A 12785-nucleotide genomic window follows, 5' to 3' on the forward strand; every position below is an offset into this window, starting at 1 on the left:
AAATACTAAATAGGATAAATACTTACTATACTACCTGCTTGATTATTCACAGTTCAATGAAAAGCACAATATGACTATGTATCAAGTCGTAACAATACTCTCTTAGGAGCTTTCTTAGTAAATAGTAAATAGTAAGTAGGAAATAGTAATTAGTAAATAGCTTTTTCCCTGCACGGAGGGCGCGCTGTCACTACTCTACACAGAGCGACAATGACAGACTGACAGCGGCCTGGAACACAGTCTTCAGTAGGACTTTATGCCGTCAGGTGGGACAGGGTGGAGGAGCTGGTTGGACGCGCAGGATCGGGCGCAGCCGCGCAGGCGGCCAATGGTGGAGCGTCAGGAACGCTCTCCACCAATGGCTGGGCAGAACGGATCTGCAGAGACGGGACAGAACAGGGCGCGCGCACTGACAAACACAGACATATAGCAGACCCTACATCCGTAACATGTCCCGATACACTTTTTTTTGTTCCCGATCCGAGATCACGATTTCTGTGTTAGCCAATACCGATATACTGAATACCGAATACCGACACCAGCTGTTGTGATCTCGTGTTGTGTTTATAAATATCTAGCTATATATGTCGTGTTGTGTTTATAGCAGACTCCTCACTCATGTGAGGCCCAAACTTGCAGTTTGGGCAACTCCAAAGCAAACTCCACACATGCCCCAACCTGCCATAGTGTCAACCCTTTACCCCTGTGTCAGGTCGGTGGTTAGACTGGCATATTCGCTGATACCGATATGACCCGATATGACAAATAAAGTTTGACAATGTAAAAATATGCATATAAGACATTATAATGCTCAACATCATTGTATTCGTTTGTTTGTTGTTGGTGCTGCTGTTATTGCAGCGTAGCCTATACTTGGAGCCTTTTTAACAACGCATCACTGTGTTAATTATCTAGAATTGTATAGGCGAGTATTTGTTATAGGCTTACATACCGGGGGGAGGGGGGTGTGATAAAGTGCCCCATTGGAGACAAAAAATATGCCCCACTGCGGATTTGTGCCTGGAGCCGGCACTGCCTCTAGGTGGGGTCGTATGACCCCTAGGCCGAGTCATATACTGTTATTAATTGATTTTCATCACAACAATGAAATGTAATTATCCACTTTAGAAAGAGACACACCAGAACGGTTTAGACTTTTCAGAATGCTTATATTTATTCACCAGGACAGTACAAATACACTTCAATAGAGGCATCATTTAACCACACCAACCGTAGTGTCCCTATTTGTCATAACAAACTGACATTCTGCAAAAAATAGAACACACTATAAGCTTATATATCTTATTGGCCCCCGGTCAACAAAGTGTAAATGAGAGACAGCGAGCAGTCTACTTATATTCTCATAATATTAACCATTTAAACCCATATATTTAGTTGAGCGGATTCCCAAGGTCTCCAATACTACTACAATTGCTGTTTGCTCTACACTAAACTACACTTGTTGATGCAAGTATAGCGGATCTACAAGCTCACAACACCATGCATGCGTTGTGAGCTTAAGTACTATAGATCGGCTGTTTTGACCAAATGTTAGCGGTCAACTCCCCAACTTCAGTAATTCAAGCATGTAGCTTGTGGCTTGGCAGAAATTAAAATTGGGAAGAGAGATGACAAACATGGCACCTAGGGTCCATGTGGTTAACTTATTGTCACAGAATAGAGACATGTGGTTAAACCCATTTTGGGCGGGAACCCCTTTTGGTGTTTCAAGCATTATGTTATACTTTAGCTATTGAAAAATAGCAGATCTACAAGCTCGTAGGTCTGCTATTTTTGAAAAATGTGAAAACGTTTTGAACTCAAATCTTTGCTTCTGGGGAGGTTCCTGAAGAACATCATTTTCAGATGGGGGGTCGGCGGCCAAATACAGATAATTTTCCTTGACATGAAAATGTTTGAGCACCACTGACATGCATGGGGTTTTTCAGAAAACTCAGTATTTAGAAGGCATTTGTAGAATCGTCCTCAGGTCTAAATGGGTTAACTTATAATCACAGAAGAGACACTAGAGGGTCCATGTGGTTAACTTATTGTCACAGCCAAACAGGAAGTGAGAGGAGGCTTGACAGGAAATGGACGCTGCATGTGCCTTCCTGTTAAGGTAGCCTTGTTGAAATGGGAGCCGTCAATCACCTTCCCCTGTATCTGTATCTTCTTCTCCTGCGACTCCTAAGATTCAAAAGGCAGTTATTTGAATTGTTTGAAAACAGTTACTTTGTAGATTTTTATTGTTAATACGAAACACAATCACTCAAATCGTTAATCACTGTCCAGCCCACACATTTCGGCCATTTGAAAACAGCCGATCTACAAGCTCAGAATGTGTCGTGATCATAGGTCGCGACGATGCGACACATTGTGAGCTTGTAGATCTACTATTTTCAAAATAATTGCATACATTGTAAAACAGTTGATGCACACAGCAATGCACTTGAGCACTTTCTACTTTTGGTATACTTTAAGTAGGTCTACATCTTGTTACCAATAGTGCATTTTGTATTCTGGACTTTTTTACATTGCAGCATTGATATAGCCTACTGTTGAATACTGTGTTACTTAACCCATTTTGGGCGGGAACCCCCTTTGGTGTTTTAAGCATTATTTCTACTTTAGCTATTGAAAAATAGCAGATCTACAAGCTTGTAGGTTTGCTATTTTTGAAAAATCCCGAAAATGTGGCGCAAATCTTTGAATATATATTCTTTCAGAGCGAACGTTTTTAACTCAAATCTTTGCTTCTGGGGGGTCCCTGGAACAACATATTTTCAGATGGGGGTCGGCGACATATATTTTTGGGGGTCCTTGACATGAAAACTGTCAGGATTTAGAAGACATTTGTAGAATCGTTCCCTTAAGTACAGATTGTGACTTTTCCCACCACTGCTACATAAGGTGAACGGCCAAAAGTTGCAAAACGGAGAAAGAGCAGCAGAAATGCACTCATTTGTGCACATAATAACATAGTCTCTCGTGCAGGTGAGACATTAAGCAGCAAATAATAATTATTTACCTGGAACTCTGGACGAGTCTATGGACATGGTCAATGCCTGCAGACAAGAGATGAATATTATATTTGGGCATAATATACGTAGTGAAATAATAAGTGTAATAATAATAATAAGACTGACTAATAATAATAATAATAATTATTATTACAATTATAATTTGGGGCCCACTATCCGTGAGCTCAGTGGCCTTGTGGTTAGAGTGTCCTGAGACTGGGAGGTTGGGGTTCAATCCCCGGCCGGGTCATACCAAAGACTCTAAAAATGGGACCCAGTGCCTCCCTGCTTGACACTCAGCATCAAGGGTTGGATTGGGGGTAAGTCCCTGCGACATACTAGCGTCATGTCCAGGGGGTGTACTTGTACATCAAGCTGCCTCACGCTACAGAAACAGGAGATAGGCTCCTGCCCTATGGGCCTCATGGCTCGGCAAGGCTACTTACTTACTATCCGTGAGGATATTGCAAGTGGGCCCCAAAATAATTCCCCAAACGCTACGATGTCAATGATTATAATAACATTATAGCTGCACTACAATAATGTATATACTGTCCTCAACATGACGTTGAGCATTACTAAGAGGAAACATTTTAAAGTTGACCACCAGGTCAAAATGCATGCATGTCTCACTAGAAGAGCAGGGAGACCAAATACAGCCACCCCAATAAGTTATATTTTATTAATATACTCTACCATACAGATTGTATAAGTTATATTGTATTAATATACTCTACCATACAGATTGTATAAGTTATATTGTATTAATATACTCTACCATACAGATTGTATAAGTTATATTGTATTAATATACTCTACCATACAGATTGTATAAGTTATATTGTATTAACATGCTCTACCATACAGATTGGACAACATTAAAATGTATTAATTATACATAGTGTCACTTAAAGATGGAGTGCCACACATTTTTTCCAGTTTTTCATGTGTCTATGAGGGGACAGTACTTCATTAGACACCCAGGAGTCCTTTTTATGTGCAATGGTGTATTCACTTTGTATTTAGGGTTTCTTCCTGGAGGCTGAACCCTTGAAAGTCAAACGGGCCAATGAAATAAACAGTAATATAGTGACATCACATTATCAGCCCCTCCCCTAACCCCTTCCCCTTTATCATACAACTGCAGCTGTGGGTGTGGCTTCAGTTCAGGTGGATCACCACCCATCACCACCCACCAGGCATACTTAATGAACTGGTGGGGGTGCCCACATAAAAACGACATTTTAACAAATACTGTACACTTTTTTGAAAAAATTCTTCCTCCTTATATAACAATAAGAACTGATGATCATGTTTTAGGGTGGAAAAAAATCATGGCACTCATCTTTAAATATTCAAATTGTTCATGTAAAAAAAACTTACAAACAAACTTTTGTTTGTTTTTTGATTGTTATACCAATAAATATGAACTTAGATCAAACTATGTGGAATACATTCGATTGATAAACCTGATCTGACAATGCATGTGAGGTGACCACTTAAAAGGATATTTCACTTTCAATATTTTTTTATGGATCATGTTTTTGTTTTTTTAATAATTATTATTATATAGAATAAATTAAAAAAGCTATTTAAAAAAAAAGAAGAAAAAAAAAAAGAAAAACACACAGTGTCGTCGCGTATTAAGAGAGCACTGTATGAACCAGAAAGGACGTGTGTTTTCGCTGAATGGTTAAAATGGCGTTTGAAGTTACAATGGAACTTCTAAACATGCCCGGGGTGTTCACAAAAGCTTGCAGGGTAGATGATGAAATGACCACAAAAAATTTAAAAAAAGTTAAAATATCCCTTTAAGTGGTCAGAAGGGCATGGCTGATCACAAGCCAAGGGTTTGGGTCCCGGGGAGACACTAAAATGTATCTTTTGGGTCACCAAGTGATTTGGTTGTATAGACAGCCAAAAGAGCGGTCCAAGTACAGAGTGACCTCATGGAACAGTGTGTCGTTTGGTATACCCCTTATGGCGTGAGGAATTATTTCGCTCAGGCCACTGATGGCGCCCATCAACATGCCGAGGAACCCGTCCACTGGCTCGGGTTGCTGAGCCCCCAACAGCAGCAGCACCAGAAACACGGAGCAAAACGACCTCATCCTGAAAACAACAAAAACATACAGTACATTAGGATGGACTCTGATACACCGTGTGCGTGCGTGTGTGCGTGCGTGCGTGTGTGCGTGCGTGCGTGCGTGCGTGCGTGCGTGCGTGCGTGCGTGCGTGCGTGCCACATGACCATAGGACTGAATCTTTCAGGGCTAAATTGTCAAGTCTCTACATCTGTCGATCTGTGCAAGACATCGCTGTATAAGCCATATCTCAAAAACTAGTGGGTCAAACCAACTGCACAATGAATAATGTCAATTTGAAGCCATGATTCCCTGCTTTCATATGACAACATGACAAAACGAAAATGAACAATTGTCCAATGACTTATTTATATAGGCCTGTAACCTTTGCTGTCAAGCCTCTCCCTCTCCCCTACCTTTACAATAAAGACGGGTCTAGACTAGAGTGTGTGAATTGTTACATTCTCTACAAATGTTCACATTCTAATACATTGTCCTCTTGTACTGAGCAGAGCAGTGTGCGGGCATATTTTTCTATTTTATTATTTAAAAAAAAATCTCACAGTGCAACACATTGTGATCTTTTAGATTGGCTATATGTTCACTATATTTATCTGAGGTTTATGAATCTCCCCACTGAAAGTAACACATTTAAATAATAATGATATTATTATTAATAATGGTATACAAGGTATATTTTATCTGTAGCGTTAAGTAGTAAAAGATACCGTATAGAATCATCATAACTCAACGCGTCAACATGTATTACTTACCTTTCCAACGGACGGCGTCTATGAGAAAGTGATGACTGGAAAGGCCAGCTAGTGCCAGCGAGGGTTGTTGTGTACAGTGTTCTCCTGGAAGGTTGACAGCTCGCTGTGTGTTCTCCCGGACAACACCAGCGTTTTATAGCTTCTGCATGGACTTGTTTAGTCGTTGTGTTGTTGTTGTTGTGTATTTCACAACAGCTATACCACTGTGTTGTATGCGATAGCGATCATATATGTGGTAACATACAGACAGGATATGTGGACACACACAAGGCCTTATCTCCACGGACACAGACACGACGCACGTTCCTCGTCCTCTGACAGTGCTCCCCATCGCGCTCAGTGCTCAGTGCTTATATAGGGGTCCGGGACCACTATATAAGGGCGAGGTCCTCGCAGGGATGGGGGCTGCCAAATCTTTGTGTGAGAAATGGTAAATGGTGCATTTATATAGCGCCTTTATCCAAGGCGCTTTAGATAGGTTGTGCATTACATTCACCCATTAATACACAGATGGCGGCGGAACCCATGCAAGGCACCAACCAGCACATCGGGAGCAATTTGGGGTTCAGTGTCTTGCTCAAGGACACTTTGACACTAACTCTGGGGGAGCCCGGGTTTGAACTGGCAACCTTGGGGTTACCATCCAGCCACTCTACCCCTGAGCCACCGGCATGATAGGAACTAATAGAATAGATTAGATGTTTTTATTATCCCCAAGGGAAAACCGTTTTGCTCGGGTCAAGGTTGTTACATCTTGTTTAAGCTTCCTTCAGACAATGCGACAGTATAGACAATAACATCGATTGATTGATTGATTGATTGATTGATTGATTGATTGATTGATTGAGTTTATTAGACAGAATGTAAAAACAGCAACAGAGTACAGTAAGAGAGTAGAATCCATAGGGATAGCACCAGAACAAAGTCCTTGCGGTCTTGTTTCCATTTAGGCTCAGCTATATGCAATCAATTCATAGACATGCAGGCAAGAATAGTAACAGCAAAATTCAATATCATCACAGGTAAAAAAATAAAAATCAATATCACAGGGGAAAAAGATTGCACTGTATGTACGGGAGGAGGGAAAGGAATGGGGTGATCATTTTCTTTACCATGAGCATGCTCCTGAAAGGTGGATTTTGATGGAGGGGTTCTCAACCTGGGGGTCCCGAAATTATTTTGGGGGTTCCCCCCAAATAATTATTTGTATTTATTGTGTAAATTATTTTGATCATCAGACCCAATTACTGATTGTTGTCAAGTCTCCAGGTTTTCTTCAGCAACATATATATTTAGTCTTAGTTATCATAAAGCTTCGTTTTTATTTCGATTTTATTCAACTTTTCCTCGGTGTAAAACGGTAGCCGACGGACATATTTCGTCATAGTTAGTTCTAGTTGACGAAATCAACACTAGCATGAACAAACAGTATTTTTGATCATGGTGAGCGATCGAGGGCTGTTGAGCAACGCTGCCACTGTCACCATGACTGCTTGCTTTTATCAATTGAAAGGACGATACAGAGGTAGAAGTAGAAGATCTGATCTGCGATCAGTTTGTCATGCAACCGTTATTGTGAAAGAAGTACTGTCTAGGTCAGGAGTCTTCAACATGTTTTAGCCCAAGGACCCCTTGGCTGAGAGAGAGATGAAGCAGGGACCCCCCTAGGCCTACTCTGTATATGAGGGACCCCTTAGCTGAGAGACAGATGAAGCAGGGACCCCCCTAGGCCTACTCTGTATATGAGGGACCCCTTGGCTGAGAGAGAGATGAAGCAGGGACCCCCCTAGGCCTACTCTGTATATGAGGGACCCCTTAGCTGAGAGACAGATGAAGCAGGGACCCCCCTAGGCCTACTCTGTATATGAGGGACCCCTTAGCTGAGAGACAGATGAAGCAGGGACCCCCCTAGGCCTACTCTGTATATGAGGGACCCCTTAGCTGAGAGACAGATGAAGCAGGGACCCCCCTAGGCCTACTCTGTATATGAGGGACCCCTTAGCTGAGAGACAGATGAAGCAGGGACCCCCCTAGGCCTACTCTGTATATGAGGGACCCCTTAGCTGAGAGACAGATGAAGCAGGGACCCCCCTAGGCCTACTCTGTATATGAGGGACCCCTTAGCTGAGAGAGAGATGAAGCAGGGACCCCCCTACAATGAATCATGGTAATGATTAATTGTGTTAAAAAATATTGTTTGTGTGATTTCTTTGCAGTTTTTCACGTTGTCGCTTGGAAAAAAAAGAGCAAATGAATGCTGCACAAACACCTGTAGACAGAGAGCATGTGCATGAACCAAAATAATTTATACTTCTAATATATGTCTATTGACAAAATCAGTCTTTTTTTAATGTCATCATTTGAATGATGTATTTGAAAGTGATCATTTGCTTCATGTGAACATGTCAGTGCACACTAGTCTAACTCAATGCTCTGACTGCAAAAAAAAACAAGTCCACACTGTTTATTGCAATAACAGCAGCTGATTACATTGACTACCTTCACAGCCGCTCTCTTTGCAGATCCAGGACATACAGGCCATGCCAGCTCTTATCCTGGACCACTTGAGGGAGTTAAATGTGTTGGGTTCCAGGGGGGTACCCAGCTAAATTATATAGTTTGGAACCAAATGGACCCTTTTAAGGGTCTGTAACTCTGAGAGTGTACGAATGGAACCAAATGGACCCTAATGGGTCCATTTGGTTCCATTTGTACACTCTCAAAGTTAAATTAAACATTGATTTTACAATATAAATTGGGGTCCCAGATATATAGAAATGCCATTGAATGGGGGTCCGACCCGTAGACTAATGCATGTCAAACTGGGGGGTGCTTGAAATTAAACTTCAAAAAATTCAGAACAATCCAATGGCAGTCCCGCAGTCAAATTTGGTCACATTTATGGTGATATCATGGTCGTCATTTAGACCTTATTTGATTTGGAGCGTAGAGTCTGTGATGCTTTGCAGAAATGTAGAGCTGCAGGGCTATTGCGGATAGTACTACGATGCTCGAATATGCATGCTTTTAAAGGTCTTGATTTCTTGCCAATATAAGCAAGCCCACACGGACACTTAAGCATATAAATCACACTGGCTATAGTGTAGAGCATGTGATAATAGCTTTAATATAGTACTTCTTCCCTGCATGTGGCTGGTTATGTTGGCAACGGCCACACGGATTGCTGTTATAATATTTAATATTCATGTTGTGTTGATTTAACATTATATTGTATTGATTCAGTGACGACGACTACGTGGGGGCTGCGGGGCTCGAGCCCCCTTGATGATTTTAGGGGATTTCTAGTTTTTCTACATTCCTAACACCTCCCCCCGCTCCTGGGCATGCTCGGCCGGTCTGGGGGCGGGGGGTTGCCGGTCCTCCCTCAGATCACGCTGTGTTTATTACCAAACTGTAAATGAATGACCCAGCGAAAACGGGACCCTGGGGGGGGGGGGGGTCTGGGGGTCATGCGCGGGAGGGGGGGGGGGGTTGGTGCGTGGCGTGCCCCCACGACGATTATAAGAACATTTCGTCCCTGTATTGATTTAATATTCATGTCGTATTATTTCAGCTCATGGTGCTCAGCTGTCTGCTGTAGAGACGAGGCTGGCCATCAGTGAGGACAAAGTGCAGGAACTGTCCAGTAAGTATACGTTTATCAAATATAAAAGTTGCAAAAGTACAATACTAGAGGACCTGCATATGGTCATATGGACCACTGCTATATATATATATATATATATATATATATATATATATATACACTGTGGGATGTCGCTAGGCAACCAGCCGCCAGGTAAGCATGGGACCCGAGAGAGCCAGTGGGAAAGGAGCATAGAGCAGCCGAGAAGACCTGGGCCAGCTGATCGACGCCTGCTACGTTCCAGCCTATGTGCTGTCTCAAGGCCAAGGTTACTCATCAGGCCCACCTGCGCGGCCAGACAGAGAGCTCAAATGCAGACGAGGCTGCTCTTGCTCTCACTTCCTCACTGACTCTCCGGCAGGATAGATCGGGCCATGCTGGCGGTAAGCGAATCCTCACGCACTCACACACCCACACTTATAAAGTGATGTTATCTGTCCAGATCAGCGCTAACGCTCGCCTTTGTCTCTCTCACAGGTAACCCGCTCCCCATCATACCTGTGATCACATTAAACCCGCCTGGTTAGAGACGACGGGGAACGAAGTACCCCTCTCAGCCCAGGCGGAATTGTCCGCACAAGCAGCCACCCCCTGTGGCCTCCCTCTCACGGAGCGGGAGGACTGTTTAGAAGCCCCTTGAAAAAGGGAGGACATTTAAGTTAAATTTCGCACCCCAACCAGCCCATGCCCACGGGCCTGTGAATAATACAAAGCCGCATTGGCGATATCTTCTACCCGACTGAGTGCTCTGGTGTTGTTCAGTTACCACAATACATATCCCACTGAGAATTTTTTGGTCTAATAGACGTCTAATATTCGTCTAAAAATGCGATAAAAAAACGGATAAAAATTAAAGTTTTTTAGACTTCTATTCTTAGATTAGACGTTGATTAGCGGTTGTTAAACACACAAACTTCACAAAAACGTTTCACAAACGTCTATATATATATATAGACGTTTAAACAACCGCTAATCAACGTCTAATAAACTTTCACGTTTACTGTAATAAAGCTCTCCACACGCAAGTTATATGAACAAACTGACAAAATGCATCATAAAAAGACATAGGCCTATTTAGGCTACACATGACATTGGCAAGGCGCCGATATCAAAACAAAACATATAAATTATAGCCCTATTATACAAAGCAAAAGCAAAGTTATTTGTTTACCCAGGGTAAGTGGACTAAGCTCGAGATGCTTGTTTACAGCCACGCCCTGCTCATAGAACATTTCATGGTAGTGGTTCAATGCCTTGCTCAAGGGCACTTCAGCGGTGGTAATTTTAACGTGCCGGTCCGGGGATTCGAACTGGCGACCTTCCGGTATCAAGACCGCTCCGCAAACCGGAGAAATTCAAATTTGTGCGCCCCGTGCGTAAAGGTAACCGGAAATAGCGTCAGCAGCAGAGCAGAGACGATGATAAATATAAAAACAAAACAAAAAAGTCACAAGTGTAGTTTAAGAATACTATTTATTTTATCCTCCAACCAGTCCACTTTTTATTTATATAAATAATAACGTGACATTTCTATTATTCATATAAAGCTGTTGTGATCTCGTGTTGTGTTTATAAATATCTAGCTATATATGTTGTGTTGTGTTTATAGCAGACTCCTCACTCATGTGCACTTGTAGTTTGGGCAACTCCAAAGCAAACTCCACACATGCCCAAATCTGCCATAGTGTCAACCCTTTTACCCCTGTGTCAGGTCGGTGGTTAGACTGGCATATTCGCTGATATGACCCGATATGACAAATAAAGTTTGACAATGTAAAAATATGCATATAAGACATTATAATGCTCAACATCATTGTATTCGTTTGTTTGTTGTTGGTGCTGCTGTTATTGCAGCGTAGCCTATACTTGGAGCCTTTTTAACAACGCATCACTGTGTTAATTGTATAGAATTGTATAGGCGAGTATTTGTTATAGGCTTACATACCGGGGGGGGGGGGGGATAAAGTGCCCCATTGGAGAAAAAAAATATGCCCCACTGCGGATTTGTGCCTGGAGCCGGCACTGCCTCTAGGTGGGGTCGTATGACCCCTAGGCCGGGTCATATACTGTTATTAATTGATTTTCATCATCATTTTTCAACAATGAAATGTAATTATCCACTTTAGAAAGAGACACACCAGAACGGTTTAGACTTTTCAGAATGCTTATATTTATTCACCAGGACAGTACAAATACACTTCAATAGAGGCATCATTTAACCACACCAACCGTAGTGTCCCTATTTGTCATAACAAACGAACATTCTGCAAAAAATAGAACACACTATAAGCTTATATATCTTATTGGCCCCCGGTCAACAAAGTGTAAGTGATTAATATGAGAGACAGCGAGCAGTCTACTTATATTCTCATAATATTAACCATTTAAACCCATATATTTAGTTGAGCGGATTCCCAAGGTCTCCAATACTACTACAATTGCTGTTTGCTCTACACTAAACTACACTTGTTGATGCAGGTATAGCGGATCTACAAGCTCACAACACCATGCATGCGTTGTGAGCTTAAGTACTATAGATCGGCTGTTTTGACCAAATGTTAGCGGTCAACTCCCCAACTTCAGTAATTCAAGCATGTAGCTTGCGGCTTGGCAGAAATTCAAATTGGGAAGACGTTTGAAAAATGTGAAAACGTTTTGAACTCAAATCTTTGCTTCTGGGGAGGTTCCTGGAACAACATAATTTTCAGATGGGGGGTCGGCGGCCAAATACAGATAATTTTGGGAATCCTTGACATGAAAATGTTTGAGCACCACTGACATGCATGGGGTTTTTCAGAAAACTCAGTATTTAGAATCGTCCTCAGGTCTAAATGGGTTAACTTATAATCACAGAATAGAGACACTATAGGGTCCATGTGGTTAACTTATTGTCACAGGGCCAAACAGGAAGTGAGAGGAGGCTTGACAGGAAATGGATGCTGCGTGCGCCTTCCTGTTGAGGTAGCCTTGTTGAAATGGGAGCCGTCAACTTCCCCATCTTCTGTATCTGTATCTTCTTCTCCTGCGTCTCCTAAGATTCAAAAGGCAGTTATTTGAATTGTTTGAAAACAGTTACTTTGTAGATTTTGATTGTTATTACGAAACACAATCACTCAAATCGTTAATCACTGTCCAGCCCACACATTTCGGCCATTTGAAAACAGCCGATGTACAAGCTCAGAATGTGTCGTGATCATAGGTCGCGACGATGCGACACATTGTGAGCTTGTAGATCTACTATTTTCAAAATAATTGCATA

General features: G+C 42.1%; 1 long non-coding RNA gene across 1 annotated transcript; it reads right to left on the reverse strand.

Moving 5' to 3' along the window:
• Positions 1-1148: 1148 nt before the first annotated feature.
• Positions 1149-6016, reverse strand: LOC306923149. Its single transcript, XR_013790007.1, has 4 exons — positions 5881-6016; positions 4999-5135; positions 3032-3068; positions 1149-2190 (listed from the first exon to the last, which is right to left on the reverse strand). It is a non-coding gene; the product is annotated as an uncharacterized lncRNA (long non-coding RNA).
• Positions 6017-12785: the final 6769 nt, after the last annotated feature.

This window comes from Electrona antarctica, assembly GCF_951216825.1.
Source record: "Electrona antarctica genome assembly, chromosome: 5".
Taxonomy (NCBI): Eukaryota; Metazoa; Chordata; class Actinopteri; order Myctophiformes; family Myctophidae; genus Electrona; species Electrona antarctica.